The 17,175-nt window shown below is 33.3% G+C and overlaps 9 non-coding genes across 9 annotated transcripts; all 9 read right to left on the bottom strand.

The window, feature by feature from the left end:
* Positions 1-392: 392 nt before the first annotated feature.
* TRNAI-AAU (transfer RNA isoleucine (anticodon AAU)) lies at positions 393-466 on the bottom strand. Its single transcript has one exon. It is a non-coding gene; the product is annotated as a tRNA-Ile (tRNA).
* A 1,552-nt stretch (positions 467-2,018) lies between these two features.
* Positions 2,019-2,092, bottom strand: TRNAI-AAU (transfer RNA isoleucine (anticodon AAU)). Its single transcript has one exon. It is a non-coding gene; the product is annotated as a tRNA-Ile (tRNA).
* Positions 2,093-2,808: 716 nt separating this feature from the next.
* Positions 2,809-2,882, bottom strand: TRNAI-AAU (transfer RNA isoleucine (anticodon AAU)). The gene has a single exon. It is a non-coding gene; the product is annotated as a tRNA-Ile (tRNA).
* Positions 2,883-3,598: 716 nt separating this feature from the next.
* TRNAI-AAU (transfer RNA isoleucine (anticodon AAU)) lies at positions 3,599-3,672 on the bottom strand. Its single transcript has one exon. It is a non-coding gene; the product is annotated as a tRNA-Ile (tRNA).
* Positions 3,673-4,388: 716 nt separating this feature from the next.
* On the bottom strand, positions 4,389-4,462 carry TRNAI-AAU (transfer RNA isoleucine (anticodon AAU)). The gene has a single exon. It is a non-coding gene; the product is annotated as a tRNA-Ile (tRNA).
* A 2,844-nt stretch (positions 4,463-7,306) lies between these two features.
* On the bottom strand, positions 7,307-7,380 carry TRNAI-AAU (transfer RNA isoleucine (anticodon AAU)). The gene has a single exon. It is a non-coding gene; the product is annotated as a tRNA-Ile (tRNA).
* Positions 7,381-8,096: 716 nt separating this feature from the next.
* TRNAI-AAU (transfer RNA isoleucine (anticodon AAU)) lies at positions 8,097-8,170 on the bottom strand. Its single transcript has one exon. It is a non-coding gene; the product is annotated as a tRNA-Ile (tRNA).
* Positions 8,171-14,481: 6,311 nt separating this feature from the next.
* Positions 14,482-14,555, bottom strand: TRNAI-AAU (transfer RNA isoleucine (anticodon AAU)). Its single transcript has one exon. It is a non-coding gene; the product is annotated as a tRNA-Ile (tRNA).
* A 2,388-nt stretch (positions 14,556-16,943) lies between these two features.
* On the bottom strand, positions 16,944-17,017 carry TRNAI-AAU (transfer RNA isoleucine (anticodon AAU)). The gene has a single exon. It is a non-coding gene; the product is annotated as a tRNA-Ile (tRNA).
* Between the last annotated feature and the right edge of the window lie 158 nt (positions 17,018-17,175).

Raw genomic sequence — 17,175 nt, 5'->3', positions numbered from 1 at the left:
TCTTCTTTCATCCTAGTACAAACCACCAACCTCACTATAAAATGAATTGTATTTTATTTGCATGAAACATTTACACATGGGCCACGTATTAGATCATATATTGATTGAAAAGCATTTCTATTTTAAAGAAAAATCATAAAGCATAAAGTGCTTTGAAGTGTGGCATTGGTAATAGGGCTTTCATTTCTTCCTACAGTCCAAAGCAAAATAAAAATAGGGTGTAAAATACTATATATTTAAAGGATAATGGTAAAAGATCTACAATGTATTCAAGGTAGTTACAAGGGATAATCACTATAGCCAATACTGATGATGAAGCCTAGTTTCCAAGCACTGTAATACAAGTTTAAATCCATTGTTGTCAATGATGTTGGGTCATCAAGCAAAACAATTGGCCAGTGTGGGGATCAAACCCAAGACCTTGGCGTTATTAGCACCACGCTCTAACCAACTGAGCTAACCGGCCACACCGTTTGAATGTGAAAATCCAAAATGACAAATAATCTTCAAATCATTATATGTATTATTTCTAAAAGGTGATTTTTGTTGACAATAAATCATTATATGTATTATTTCTAAAAGGTGATTTTTGTTGACAATAATTTTTTCTCCCTTCATACTTTTGCAAAAACGATAAATGAGGTCCCATTTTAAAGATTAAGTTATTCGCTTCAGATACATTGTTAGTTAAGAATTGTATATGGTTTTGTTTCTTTAAAAATTGAAGTTACAAATTGACTTTGTGCCCTACACTTCTTTCCCTGGATGTGTTGATACAGCATGGCAAAGATGATCAGTTTTGCACAGCTTCTCAAAATGGCTATATATGAACCAGTTCTTCTTTCATCCTACTACAAACCACCAACCTCACTATAAAATGAATTGCATTTTATTTGCATGAAACATTTACACATGGGCCACGTATTAGATCATATATTGATTGAAAAGCATTTCTATTTTAAAGAAAAATCATAAAGCATAAAGTGCTTTGAAGTGTGGCATTGGTAATAGGGCTTTCATTTCTTCCTACAGTCCAAAGCAAAATAAAAATAGGGTGTAAAATACTATATATTTAAAGGATAATGGTAAAAGATCTACAATGTATTCAAGGCAGCTACAAGGGATAATCACTATAGCCAATACTGATGATGAAGCCTAGTTTCCAAGCACTGTACTACAAGTTTAAATCCATTGTTGTCAATGATGTTGGGTCATCAAGAAAAACAAATGGCCAGTGTTGGGATCGAACCCAAGACCTTGGCGTTATTAGCACCACGCTCTAACCAACTGAGCTAACCGGCCACACTGTTTGAATGTGAAAATCCAAAATATCAAATAATCTTCAAATCATTATATGTATTATTTCTAAAAGGTGATTTTTGTTGACAATCATTTTTTCTCCCTTCATACTTTTGCAAAAACGATAAATGAGGTCCCATTTTAAAGATTAAGTTACTTGCTTCAGATAAATTGTTAGTTAAGAATTGTATATGGTTTTGTTTCTTTAAAAATTGAAGTTACAAATTGACTTTGTGCCCTACACTTCTTTCCCTGGATGTGTTGATACAGCATGGCAAAGATGATCAGTTTTGCACAGCTTCTCAAAATGGCTACATATGAACCAGTTCTTCTTTCATCCTACTACAAACCACCAACCTCACTATAAAATGAATTGTATTTTATTTGCATGAAACATTTACGCATGGGCCACGTAGTAGATCATATATTGATTGAAAAGCATTTCTATTTTAAAGAAAAATCATAAAGCATAAAGTGCTTTGAAGTGTGGCATTGGTAATAGGGCTTTCATTTCTTCCTACAGTCCAAAGCAAAATAAAAATAGGGTGTAAAATACTATATATTTAAAGGATAATGGTAAAAGATCTACAATGTATTCAAGGTAGTTACAAGGGATAATCACTATAGCCAATACTGATGATGAAGCCTAGTTTCCAAGCACTGTAATACAAGTTTAAATCCATTTTTGTCAATGATGTTGGGTCATCAAGCAAAACAATTGGCCAGTGTGGGGATCGAACCCAAGACCTTGGCGTTATTAGCACCACGCTCTAACCAACTGAGCTAACCGGCCACACCGTTTGAATGTGAAAATCCAAAATGACAAATAATCTTCAAATCATTATATATCTTATTTCTAAAAGGTGATTTTTGTTAACAATCATTTTTTCTCCCTTCATACTTTTGCAAAAACGATAAATGAGGTCCCATTTTAAAGATTAAGTTACTTGCTTCAGATAAATTGTTAGTTAAGAATTGTATATGGTTTTGTTTCTTTAAAAATTGAAGTTACAAATTGACTTTGTGCCCTACACTTCTTTCCCTGGATGTGTTGATACAGCATGGCAAAGAAGATCAGTTTTGCACAGCTTCTCGAAATGGCTACATATGAACCAGTTATTCTTTCATCCTACTACAAACCACCAACCTCACTATAAAATGAATTGTATTTTATTTGCATGAAACATTTACGCATGGGCCACATAGTAGATCATATATTGATTGAAAAGCATTTCTATTTTAAAGAAAAATCATAAAGCATAAAGTGCTTTGAAGTGTGGCATTGGTAATAGGGCTTTCATTTCTTCGTACAGTCCAAAGCAAAATAAAAATAGGGTGTAAAATACTATATATTTAAAGGATAATGGTAAAAGATCTACAATGTATTCAAGGTAGTTACAAGGGATAATCACTATAGCCAATACTGATGATGAAGCCTAGTTTCCAAGCACTGTAATACAAGTTTAAATCCATTGTTGTCAATAATGTTGGGTCATCAAGATAAACAAATGGCCAGTGTGGGGATCGAACCCAAGACCTTGGCGTTATTAGCACCACGCTCTAACCAACTGAGCTAACCGGCCACACTGTTCGAATGTGAAAATCCAAAATGACAAATAATCTTCAAATCATTATATGTATTATTTCTAAAAGGTGATTTTTGTTGACAATCATTTTTTCTCCCTTCATACTTTTGCAAAAACGATAAATGAGGTCCCATTTTAAAGATTAAGTTACTTGCTTCAGATAAATTGTTAGTTAAGAATTGTATATGGTTTTGTTTCTTTAAAAATTGAAGTTACAAATTGACTTTGTGCCCTACACTTCTTTCCCTGGATGTGTTGATACAGCATGGCAAAGAAGATCAGTTTTGCACAGCTTCTCGAAATGGCTACATATGAACCAGTTCTTCTTTCATCCTACTACAAACCACCAACCTCACTATAAAATGAATTGTATTTTATTTGCATGAAACATTTACGCATGGGCCACGTAGTAGATCATATATTGATTGAAAACCATATCTATTTTAAAGAAAAATCATAAAGCATAAAGTGCTTTGAAGTGTGGCATTGGTAATAGGGCTTTCATTTCTTCCTACAGTCCAAAGCAAAATAAAAATAGGGTGTAAAATACTATATATTTAAAGGATAATGGTAAAAGATCTACAATGTATTCAAGGTAGTTACAAGGGATAATCACTATAGCCAATACTGATGATAAAGCCTAGTTTCCAAGCACTGTAATACAAGTTTAAATCCATTGTTGTCAATGATGTTGGGTCATCAAGCAAAACAATTGGCCAGTGTGGGGATCGAACCCAAGACCTTGGCGTTATTAGCACCACGCTCTAACCAACTGAGCTAACCGGCCACACCGTTTGAATGTGAAAATCCAAAATGACAAATAATCTTCAAATCATTATATATCTTATTTCTAAAAGGTGATTTTTGTTGACAATCATTTTTTATCCCTTCATACTTTTGCAAAAACGATAAATGAGGTCCCATTTTAAAGATTAAGTTACTTGCTTCAGATAAATTGTTAGTTAAGAATTGTATATGGTTTTGTTTCTTTAAAAATTGAAGTTACAAATTGACTTTGTGCCCTACACTTCTTTCCCTGGATGTGTTGATACAGCATGGCAAAGAAGATCAGTTTTGCACAGCTTCTCGAAATGGCTACATATGAACCAGTTATTCTTTCATCCTACTACAAACCACCAACCTCACTATAAAATGAATTGTATTTTATTTGCATGAAACATTTACGCATGGGCCACATAGTAGATCATATATTGATTGAAAAGCATTTCTATTTTAAAGAAAAATCATAAAGCATAAAGTGCTTTGAAGTGTGGCATTGGTAATAGGGCTTTCATTTCTTCGTACAGTCCAAAGCAAAATAAAAATAGGGTGTAAAATACTATATATTTAAAGGATAATGGTAAAAGATCTACAATGTATTCAAGGTAGTTACAAGGGATAATCACTATAGCCAATACTGATGATGAAGCCTAGTTTCCAAGCACTGTAATACAAGTTTAAATCCATTGTTGTCAATAATGTTGGGTCATCAAGATAAACAAATGGCCAGTGTGGGGATCGAACCCAAGACCTTGGCGTTATTAGCACCACGCTCTAACCAACTGAGCTAACCGGCCACACTGTTTGAATGTGAAAATCCAAAATGACAAATAATCTTCAAATCATTATATGTATTATTTCTAAAAGGTGATTTTTGTTGACAATCATTTTTTCTCCCTTCATACTTTTGCAAAAACGATAAATGAGGTCCCATTTTAAAGATTAAGTTACTTGCTTCAGATAAATTGTTAGTTAAGAATTGTATATGGTTTTGTTTCTTTAAAAATTGAAGTTACAAATTGACTTTGTGCCCTACACTTCTTTCCCTGGATGTGTTGATACAGCATGGCAAAGAAGATCAGTTTTGCACAGCTTCTCGAAATGGCTACATATGAACCAGTTCTTCTTTCATCCTACTACAAACCACCAACCTCACTATAAAATGAATTGTATTTTATTTGCATGAAACATTTACGCATGGGCCACGTAGTAGATCATATATTGATTGAAAAACATTTCTATTTTAAAGAAAAATCATAAAGCATAAAGTGCTTTGAAGTGTGGCATTGGTAATAGGGCTTTCATTTCTTCCTACAGTCCAAAGCAAAATAAAAATAGGGTGTAAAATACTATATATTTAAAGGATTATGGTAAAAGATCTACAATGTATTCAAGGTAGTTACAAGGGATAATCACTATAGCCAATACTGATGATGAAGCCTAGTTTCCAAGCACTGTAATACAAGTTTAAATCCATTGTTGTCAATGATGTTGGGTCATCAAGATAAACAAATGGCCAGTGTAGGGATCGAACCCAAGACCATGGCGTTATTAACACCACACTCTAACCAACTGAGCTAACCGGCCACACTCTTTGAATGCGAAAATCCAAAATGACAAATAATCTTCAAATCATTATATGTATTATTTCTAAAAGGTGACTTTTGTTGACAATCATTTTTTCTCCCTTCATACTTTTGCAAAAACGATAAATGAGGTCCCATTTTAAAGATTAAGTTATTTGCTTCAGATAAATTGTTAGTTAAGAATTGTATATGGTTTTGTTTCTTTAAAAATCGAAGTTACAAATTGACTTTGTGCCCTACACTTCTTTCCCTGGATGTGTTGATACAGCATGGCAAAGAAGATCAGTTTTGCACAGCTTCTCGAAATGGCTACATATGAACCAGTTCTTCTTTCATCCTACTACAAACCACCAACCTCACTATAAAATGAATTGTATTTTATTTGCATGAAACATTTACGCATGGGCCACGTAGTAGATCATATATTAATTAAATCCATTGTTGTCAATGATGTTGGGTCATCAAGAAAAACAAATGGCCAGTGTGGGGATCGAACCCAAGACCTTGACGTTATTAGCACCACGCTCTAACCAACTGATCTAACCGGCCACACTGTTTGAATGTGAAAATCCAAAATGACAAATAATCTTCAAATCATTATATGTATTATTTCTAAAAGGTGATTTTTGTTGACAATCATTTTTTCTCCCTTCATACTTTTGCAAAAACGATAAATGAGGTCCCATTTTAAAGATTAAGTTATTTGCTTCAGATACATTGTTAGTTAAGAATTGTATATGGTTTTGTTTCTTTAAAAATTGAAGTTACAAATTGACTTTGTGCCCTACACTTCTTTCCCTGGATGTGTTGATAAAGCATGGCAAAGATGATCAGTTTTGCACAGCTTCTCAAAATGGCTATATATGAACCAGTTCTTCTTTCATCCTAGTACAAACCACCAACCTCACTATAAAATGAATTGTATTTTATTTGCATGAAACATTTACACATGGGCCACGTATTAGATCATATATTGATTGAAAAGCATTTCTATTTTAAAGAAAAATCATAAAGCATAAAGTGCTTTGAAGTGTGGCATTGGTAATAGGGCTTTCATTTCTTCCTACAGTCCAAAGCAAAATAAAAATAGGGTGTAAAATACTATATATTTAAAGGATAATGGTAAAAGATCTACAATGTATTCAAGGCAGCTACAAGGGATAATCACTATAGCCAATACTGATGATGAAGCCTAGTTTCCAAGCACTGTACTACAAGTTTAAATCCATTGTTGTCAATGATGTTGGGTCATCAAGCAAAACAAATGGCCAGTGTGGGGATCGAACACAAGACCTTGGCGTTATTAGCACCACGCTCTAACCAAGTGAGCTAACCGGCCACAGTGTTTGAATGTGAAAATCAAAAATGACAAATAATCTTCAAATCATTATATGTATTATTTCTAAAAGGTGATTTTTGTTGACAATCATTTTTTCTCCCTTCATACTTTTGCAAAAACGATAAATGAGGTCCCATTTTAAAGATTAAGTTACTTGCTTCAGATAAATTGTTAGTTAAGAATTGTATATGGTTTTGTTTCTTTAAAAATTGAAGTTACAAATTGACTTTGTGCCCTACACTTCTTTCCCTGGATGTGTTGATACAGCATGGCAAAGAAGATCAGTTTTGCACAGCTTCTCGAAATGGCTACATATGAACCAGTTCTTCTTTCATCCTACTACAAACCACCAACCTCACTATAAAATGAATTGTATTTTATTTGCATGAAACATTTACGCATGGGCCACGTAGTAGATCATATATTGATTGAAAACCATATCTATTTTAAAGAAAAATCATAAAGCATAAAGTGCTTTGAAGTGTGGCATTGGTAATAGGGCTTTCATTTCTTCCTACAGTCCAAAGCAAAATAAAAATAGGGTGTAAAATACTATATATTTAAAGGATAATGGTAAAAGATCTACAATGTATTCAAGGTAGTTACAAGGGATAATCACTATAGCCAATACTGATGATGAAGCCTAGTTTCCAAGCACTGTAATACAAGTTTAAATCCATTGTTGTCAATGATGTTGGGTCATCAAGCAAAACAATTGGCCAGTGTGGGGATCGAACCCAAGACCTTGGCGTTATTAGCACCACGCTCTAACCAACTGAGCTAACCGGCCACACCGTTTGAATGTGAAAATCCAAAATGACAAATAATCTTCAAATCATTATATATCTTATTTCTAAAAGGTGATTTTTGTTGACAATCATTTTTTATCCCTTCATACTTTTGCAAAAACGATAAATGAGGTCCCATTTTAAAGATTAAGTTACTTGCTTCAGATAAATTGTTAGTTAAGAATTGTATATGGTTTTGTTTCTTTAAAAATTGAAGTTACAAATTGACTTTGTGCCCTACACTTCTTTCCCTGGATGTGTTGATACAGCATGGCAAAGAAGATCAGTTTTGCACAGCTTCTCGAAATGGCTACATATGAACCAGTTATTCTTTCATCCTACTACAAACCACCAACCTCACTATAAAATGAATTGTATTTTATTTGCATGAAACATTTACGCATGGGCCACATAGTAGATCATATATTGATTGAAAAGCATTTCTATTTTAAAGAAAAATCATAAAGCATAAAGTGCTTTGAAGTGTGGCATTGGTAATAGGGCTTTCATTTCTTCGTACAGTCCAAAGCAAAATAAAAATAGGGTGTAAAATACTATATATTTAAAGGATAATGGTAAAAGATCTACAATGTATTCAAGGTAGTTACAAGGGATAATCACTATAGCCAATACTGATGATGAAGCCTAGTTTCCAAGCACTGTAATACAAGTTTAAATCCATTGTTGTCAATAATGTTGGGTCATCAAGATAAACAAATGGCCAGTGTGGGGATCGAACCCAAGACCTTGGCGTTATTAGCACCACGCTCTAACCAACTGAGCTAACCGGCCACACTGTTTGAATGTGAAAATCCAAAATGACAAATAATCTTCAAATCATTATATGTATTATTTCTAAAAGGTGATTTTTGTTGACAATCATTTTTTCTCCCTTCATACTTTTGCAAAAACGATAAATGAGGTCCCATTTTAAAGATTAAGTTACTTGCTTCAGATAAATTGTTAGTTAAGAATTGTATATGGTTTTGTTTCTTTAAAAATTGAAGTTACAAATTGACTTTGTGCCCTACACTTCTTTCCCTGGATGTGTTGATACAGCATGGCAAAGAAGATCAGTTTTGCACAGCTTCTCGAAATGGCTACATATGAACCAGTTCTTCTTTCATCCTACTACAAACCACCAACCTCACTATAAAATGAATTGTATTTTATTTGCATGAAACATTTACGCATGGGCCACGTAGTAGATCATATATTGATTGAAAAACATTTCTATTTTAAAGAAAAATCATAAAGCATAAAGTGCTTTGAAGTGTGGCATTGGTAATAGGGCTTTCATTTCTTCCTACAGTCCAAAGCAAAATAAAAATAGGGTGTAAAATACTATATATTTAAAGGATTATGGTAAAAGATCTACAATGTATTCAAGGTAGTTACAAGGGATAATCACTATAGCCAATACTGATGATGAAGCCTAGTTTCCAAGCACTGTAATACAAATTTAAATCCATTGTTGTCAATGATGTTGGGTCATCAAGATAAACAAATGGCCAGTGTAGGGATCAAACCCAAGACCATGGCGTTATTAACACCACACTCTAACCAACTGAGCTAACCGGCCACACTCTTTGAATGCGAAAATCCAAAATGACAAATAATCTTCAAATCATTATATGTATTATTTCTAAAAGGTGACTTTTGTTGACAATCATTTTTTCTCCCTTCATACTTTTGCAAAAACGATAAATGAGGTCCCATTTTAAAGATTAAGTTATTTGCTTCAGATAAATTGTTAGTTAAGAATTGTATATGGTTTTGTTTCTTTAAAAATCGAAGTTACAAATTGACTTTGTGCCCTACACTTCTTTCCCTGGATGTGTTGATACAGCATGGCAAAGAAGATCAGTTTTGCACAGCTTCTCGAAATGGCTACATATGAACCAGTTCTTCTTTCATCCTACTACAAACCACCAACCTCACTATAAAATGAATTGTATTTTATTTGCATGAAACATTTACGCATGGGCCACGTAGTAGATCATATATTAATTAAATCCATTGTTGTCAATGATGTTGGGTCATCAAGAAAAACAAATGGCCAGTGTGGGGATCGAACCCAAGACCTTGACGTTATTAGCACCACGCTCTAACCAACTGATCTAACCGGCCACACTGTTTGAATGTGAAAATCCAAAATGACAAATAATCTTCAAATCATTATATGTATTATTTCTAAAAGGTGATTTTTGTTGACAATCATTTTTTCTCCCTTCATACTTTTGCAAAAACGATAAATGAGGTCCCATTTTAAAGATTAAGTTATTTGCTTCAGATACATTGTTAGTTAAGAATTGTATATGGTTTTGTTTCTTTAAAAATTGAAGTTACAAATTGACTTTGTGCCCTACACTTCTTTCCCTGGATGTGTTGATAAAGCATGGCAAAGATGATCAGTTTTGCACAGCTTCTCAAAATGGCTATATATGAACCAGTTCTTCTTTCATCCTAGTACAAACCACCAACCTCACTATAAAATGAATTGTATTTTATTTGCATGAAACATTTACACATGGGCCACGTATTAGATCATATATTGATTGAAAAGCATTTCTATTTTAAAGAAAAATCATAAAGCATAAAGTGCTTTGAAGTGTGGCATTGGTAATAGGGCTTTCATTTCTTCCTACAGTCCAAAGCAAAATAAAAATAGGGTGTAAAATACTATATATTTAAAGGATAATGGTAAAAGATCTACAATGTATTCAAGGCAGCTACAAGGGATAATCACTATAGCCAATACTGATGATGAAGCCTAGTTTCCAAGCACTGTACTACAAGTTTAAATCCATTGTTGTCAATGATGTTGGGTCATCAAGCAAAACAAATGGCCAGTGTGGGGATCGAACACAAGACCTTGGCGTTATTAGCACCACGCTCTAACCAACTGAGCTAACCGGCCACACTGTTTGAATGTGAAAATCAAAAATGACAAATAATCTACAAATCATTATATATCTTATTTCTAAAAGGTGATTTTTGTTGACAATCATTTTTTCTCCCTTCATACTTTTGCAAAAACGATAAATGAGGTCCCATTTTAAAGATTAAGTTACTTGCTTCAGATAAATTGTTAGTTATGAATTGTATATGGTTTTGTTTCTTTAAAAATTGAAGTTACAAATTGACTTTGTGCCCTACACTTCTTTCCCTGGATGTGTTGATACAGCATGGCAAAGAAGATCAGTTTTGCACAGCTTCTCGAAATGGCTACATATGAACCAGTTCTTCTTTCATCCTACTACAAACCACCAACCTCACTATAAAATGAATTGTATTTTATTTGCATGAAACATTTACGCATGGGCCACGTAGTAGATCATATATTGATTGAAAAACATTTCTATTTTAAAGAAAAATCATAAAGCATAAAGTGCTTTGAAGTGTGGCATTGGTAATAGGGCTTTCATTTCTTCCTACAGTCCAAAGCAAAATAAAAATAGGGTGTAAAATACTATATATTTAAAGGATTATGGTAAAAGATCTACAATGTATTCAAGGTAGTTACAAGGGATAATCACTATAGCCAATACTGATGATGAAGCCTAGTTTCCAAGCACTGTAATACAAGTTTAAATCCATTGTTGTCAATGATGTTGGGTCATCAAGATAAACAAATGGCCAGTGTAGGGATCGAACCCAAGACCATGGCGTTATTAACACCACACTCTAACCAACTGAGCTAACCGGCCACACTCTTTGAATGCGAAAATCCAAAATGACAAATAATCTTCAAATCATTATATGTATTATTTCTAAAAGGTGACTTTTGTTGACAATCATTTTTTCTCCCTTCATACTTTTGCAAAAACGATAAATGAGGTCCCATTTTAAAGATTAAGTTATTTGCTTCAGATAAATTGTTAGTTAAGAATTGTATATGGTTTTGTTTCTTTAAAAATCGAAGTTACAAATTGACTTTGTGCCCTACACTTCTTTCCCTGGATGTGTTGATACAGCATGGCAAAGAAGATCAGTTTTGCACAGCTTCTCGAAATGGCTACATATGAACCAGTTCTTCTTTCATCCTACTACAAACCACCAACCTCACTATAAAATGAATTGTATTTTATTTGCATGAAACATTTACGCATGGGCCACGTAGTAGATCATATATTAATTAAATCCATTGTTGTCAATGATGTTGGGTCATCAAGAAAAACAAATGGCCAGTGTGGGGATCGAACCCAAGACCTTGACGTTATTAGCACCACGCTCTAACCAACTGATCTAACCGGCCACACTGTTTGAATGTGAAAATCCAAAATGACAAATAATCTTCAAATCATTATATGTATTATTTCTAAAAGGTGATTTTTGTTGACAATCATTTTTTCTCCCTTCATACTTTTGCAAAAACGATAAATGAGGTCCCATTTTAAAGATTAAGTTATTTGCTTCAGATACATTGTTAGTTAAGAATTGTATATGGTTTTGTTTCTTTAAAAATTGAAGTTACAAATTGACTTTGTGCCCTACACTTCTTTCCCTGGATGTGTTGATAAAGCATGGCAAAGATGATCAGTTTTGCACAGCTTCTCAAAATGGCTATATATGAACCAGTTCTTCTTTCATCCTAGTACAAACCACCAACCTCACTATAAAATGAATTGTATTTTATTTGCATGAAACATTTACACATGGGCCACGTATTAGATCATATATTGATTGAAAAGCATTTCTATTTTAAAGAAAAATCATAAAGCATAAAGTGCTTTGAAGTGTGGCATTGGTAATAGGGCTTTCATTTCTTCCTACAGTCCAAAGCAAAATAAAAATAGGGTGTAAAATACTATATATTTAAAGGATAATGGTAAAAGATCTACAATGTATTCAAGGCAGCTACAAGGGATAATCACTATAGCCAATACTGATGATGAAGCCTAGTTTCCAAGCACTGTACTACAAGTTTAAATCCATTGTTGTCAATGATGTTGGGTCATCAAGCAAAACAAATGGCCAGTGTGGGGATCGAACACAAGACCTTGGCGTTATTAGCACCACGCTCTAACCAACTGAGCTAACCGGCCACACTGTTTGAATGTGAAAATCAAAAATGACAAATAATCTACAAATCATTATATATCTTATTTCTAAAAGGTGATTTTTGTTGACAATCATTTTTTCTCCCTTCATACTTTTGCAAAAACGATAAATGAGGTCCCATTTTAAAGATTAAGTTACTTGCTTCAGATAAATTGTTAGTTATGAATTGTATATGGTTTTGTTTCTTTAAAAATTGAAGTTACAAATTGACTTTGTGCCCTACACTTCTTTCCCTGGATGTGTTGATACAGCATGGCAAAGAAGATCAGTTTTGCACAGCTTCTCGAAATGGCTACATATGAACCAGTTCTTCTTTCATCCTACTACAAACCACCAACCTCACTATAAAAATGAATTGTATTTTATTTGCATGAAACATTTACGCATGGGCCATGTAGTAGATAATATATTGATTGAAAAGCATTTCTATTTTAAAGAAAAATCATAAAGCATAAAGTGCTTTGAAGTGTGGCATTGGTAATAGGGCTTTCATTTCTTCCTACAGTCCAAAGCAAAATAAAAATAGGGTGTAAAATACTATATATTTAAAGGATAATGGTAAAAGATCTACAATATATTCAAGGCAGTTACAAGGGATAATCACTATAGCCAATACTGATGATGAAGCCTAGTTTCCAAGCACTGTACTACAAGTTTAAATACATTGTTGTCAATGATGTTGGGTCATCAAGATAAACAAATGGCCAGTGTAGGGATCGAACCGAAGACCATGGCGTTATTAACACCACGCTCTAACCAACTGAGCTAACCGGCCACACTCTTTGAATGCGAAAATCCAAAATGACAAATAATCTTCAAATCATTATATGTATTATTTCTAAAAGGTGATTTTTGTTGACAATCATTTTTTCTCCCTTCATACTTTTGCAAAAACGATAAATGAGGTCCCATTTTAAAGATTAAGTTATTTGCTTCAGATAAATTGTTAGTTAAGAATTGTATATGGTTTTGTTTCTTTAAAAATTGAAGTTACAAATTGACTTTGTGCCCTACACTTCTTTCCCTGGATGTGTTGATACAGCATGGCAAAGAAGATCAGTTTTGCACAGCTTCTCGAAATGGCTACATATGAACCAGTTCTTCTTTCATCCTACTAAAAACCACCAACCTCACTATAAAATGAATTGTATTTTATTTGCATGAAACATTTACGCATGGGCCACGTAGTAGATCATATATTAATTAAATCCATTGTTGTCAATGATGTTGGGTCATCAAGAAAAACAAATGGCCATTGTGGGGATCGAAGCCAAGACCTTGACGTTATTAGCACCACGCTCTAACCAACTGATCTAACCGGCCACACTATTTGAATGTGAAAATCAAAAATGACAAATAATCTTCAAATCATTATATGTCTTATTTCTAAAAGGTGATTTTTGTTGACAATCATTTTTTCTCCCTTCATACTTTTGCAAAAACGATAAATGAGGTCCCATTTTAAAGATTAAGTTACTTGCTTCAGATAAATTGTTAGTTAAGAATTGTATATGGTTTTGTTTCTTTAAAAATTAAAGTTACAAATTGACTTTGTGCCCTACACTTCTTTCCCTGGATGTGTTGATACAGCATGGCAAAGATGATCAGTTTTGCACAGCTTCTCAAAATGGCTATATATGAACCAGTTCTTCTTTCATCCTAGTACAAACCACCAACCTCACTATAAAATGAATTGTATTTTATTTGCATGAAACATTTACACATGGGCCACGTATTAGATCATATATTGATTGAAAAGCATTTCTATTTTAAAGAAAAATCATAAAGCATAAAGTGCTTTGAAGTGTGGCATTGGTAATAGGGCTTTCATTTCTTCCTACAGTCCAAAGCAAAATAAAAATAGGGTGTAAAATACTATATATTTAAAGGATAATGGTAAAAGATCTACAATGTATTCAAGGTAGTTACAAGGGATAATCACTATAGCCAATACTGATGATGAAGCCTAGTTTCCAAGCACTGTAATACAAGTTTAAATCCATTGTTGTCAATGATGTTGGGTCATCAAGCAAAACAATTGGCCAGTGTGGGGATCAAACCCAAGACCTTGGCGTTATTAGCACCACGCTCTAACCAACTGAGCTAACCGGCCACACCGTTTGAATGTGAAAATCCAAAATGACAAATAATCTTCAAATCATTATATGTATTATTTCTAAAAGGTGATTTTTGTTGACAATAAATCATTATATGTATTATTTCTAAAAGGTGATTTTTGTTGACAATAATTTTTTCTCCCTTCATACTTTTGCAAAAACGATAAATGAGGTCCCATTTTAAAGATTAAGTTATTTGCTTCAGATACATTGTTAGTTAAGAATTGTATATGGTTTTGTTTCTTTAAAAATTGAAGTTACAAATTGACTTTGTGCCCTACACTTCTTTCCCTGGATGTGTTGATACAGCATGGCAAAGATGATCAGTTTTGCACAGCTTCTCAAAATGGCTATATATGAACCAGTTCTTCTTTCATCCTACTACAAACCACCAACCTCACTATAAAATGAATTGCATTTTATTTGCATGAAACATTTACACATGGGCCACGTATTAGATCATATATTGATTGAAAAGCATTTCTATATTAAAGAAAAATCATAAAGCATAAAGTGCTTTGAAGTGTGGCATTGGTAATAGGGCTTTCATTTCTTCCTACAGTCCAAAGCAAAATAAAAATAGGGTGTAAAATACTATATATTTAAAGGATAATGGTAAAAGATCTACAATGTATTCAAGGCAGCTACAAGGGATAATCACTATAGCCAATACTGATGATGAAGCCTAGTTTCCAAGCACTGTACTACAAGTTTAAATCCATTGTTGTCAATGATGTTGGGTCATCAAGAAAAACAAATGGCCAGTGTTGGGATCGAACCCAAGACCTTGGTGTTATTAGCACCACGCTCTAACCAACTGAGCTAACCGGCCACACTGTTTGAATGTGAAAATCCAAAATGACAAATAATCTTCAAATCATTATATGTATTATTTCTAAAAGGTGATTTTTGTTGACAATAAATCATTATATGTATTATTTCTAAAAGGTGATTTTTGTTGACAATAATTTTTTCTCCCTTCATACTTTTGCAAAAACGATAAATGAGGTCCCATTTTAAAGATTAAGTTATTTGCTTCAGATACATTGTTAGTTAAGAATTGTATATGGTTTTGTTTCTTTAAAAATTGAAGTTACAAATTGACTTTGTGCCCTACACTTCTTTCCCTGGATGTGTTGATACAGCATGGCAAAGATGATCAGTTTTGCACAGCTTCTCAAAATGGCTATATATGAACCAGTTCTTCTTTCATCCTACTACAAACCACCAACCTCACTATAAAATGAATTGCATTTTATTTGCATGAAACATTTACACATGGGCCACGTATTAGATCATATATTGATTGAAAAGCATTTCTATATTAAAGAAAAATCATAAAGCATAAAGTGCTTTGAAGTGTGGCATTGGTAATAGGGCTTTCATTTCTTCCTACAGTCCAAAGCAAAATAAAAATAGGGTGTAAAATACTATATATTTAAAGGATAATGGTAAAAGATCTACAATGTATTCAAGGCAGCTACAAGGGATAATCACTATAGCCAATACTGATGATGAAGCCTAGTTTCCAAGCACTGTACTACAAGTTTAAATCCATTGTTGTCAATGATGTTGGGTCATCAAGAAAAACAAATGGCCAGTGTTGGGATCGAACCCAAGACCTTGGCGTTATTAGCACCACGCTCTAACCAACTGAGCTAACCGGCCACACTGTTTGAATGTGAAAATCCAAAATGACAAATAATCTTCAAATCATTATATGTATTATTTCTAAAAGGTGATTTTTGTTGACAATCATTTTTTCTCCCTTCATACTTTTGCAAAAACGATAAATGAGGTCCCATTTTAAAGATTAACTTATTTGCTTCAGATAAATTGTTAGTTAAGAATTGTATATGGTTTTGTTTCTTTAAAAATTGAAGTTACAAATTGACTTTGTGCCCTACACTTCTTTCCCTGGATGTGTTGATACAGCATGGCAAAGAAGATCAGTTTTGCACAGCTTCTCGATATGTCTACATATGACCCAGTTCTTCTTTCATCCTACTACAAACCACCAACCTCACTATAAAATTAATTGTATTTTATTTGCATGAAACATTTACGCATGGGCCACGTAGTAGATCATATATTGATTGAAAAGCATTTCTATTTTAAAGAAAACTCATAAAGCATAAAGTGCTTTGAAGTTTGGCATTGGTAATAGGGCTTTCATTTCTTCCTACAGTCCAAAGCAAAATAAAAATAGGGTGTAAAATAGTATATATTTAATGGATAATGGTAAAAGATCTACAATGTATTCAAGGCAGTTACAAGGGATAATCACTATAGCCAATACTGATGATGAAGCCTAGTTTCCAAGCACTGTAATACAAGTTTAAATCCATTGTTGTCAATGATGTTGGGTCATCAAGCAAAACAATTGGCCAGTGTGGGGATCAAACCCAAGACCTTGGCGTTATTAGCACCACGCTCTAACCAACTGAGCTAACCGGCCACACTGTTTGAATGCGAAAATCCAAAATGACAAATAATCTTCAAATCATTATGTGTATTATTTCTAAAAGGTGATTTTTGTTGACAATAAATCATTATATGTATTATTTCTAAAAGGTGATTTTTGTTGACAATCATTTTTTCTCACTTCATACTTTT

This window comes from Crinia signifera, chromosome 2, assembly GCF_055691185.1.
Source record: "Crinia signifera chromosome 2, ASM5569118v1, whole genome shotgun sequence".
Classification (NCBI taxonomy): Eukaryota; Metazoa; Chordata; class Amphibia; order Anura; family Myobatrachidae; genus Crinia; species Crinia signifera.
This window is presented reverse-complemented; position numbering and strand designations above follow the sequence as displayed.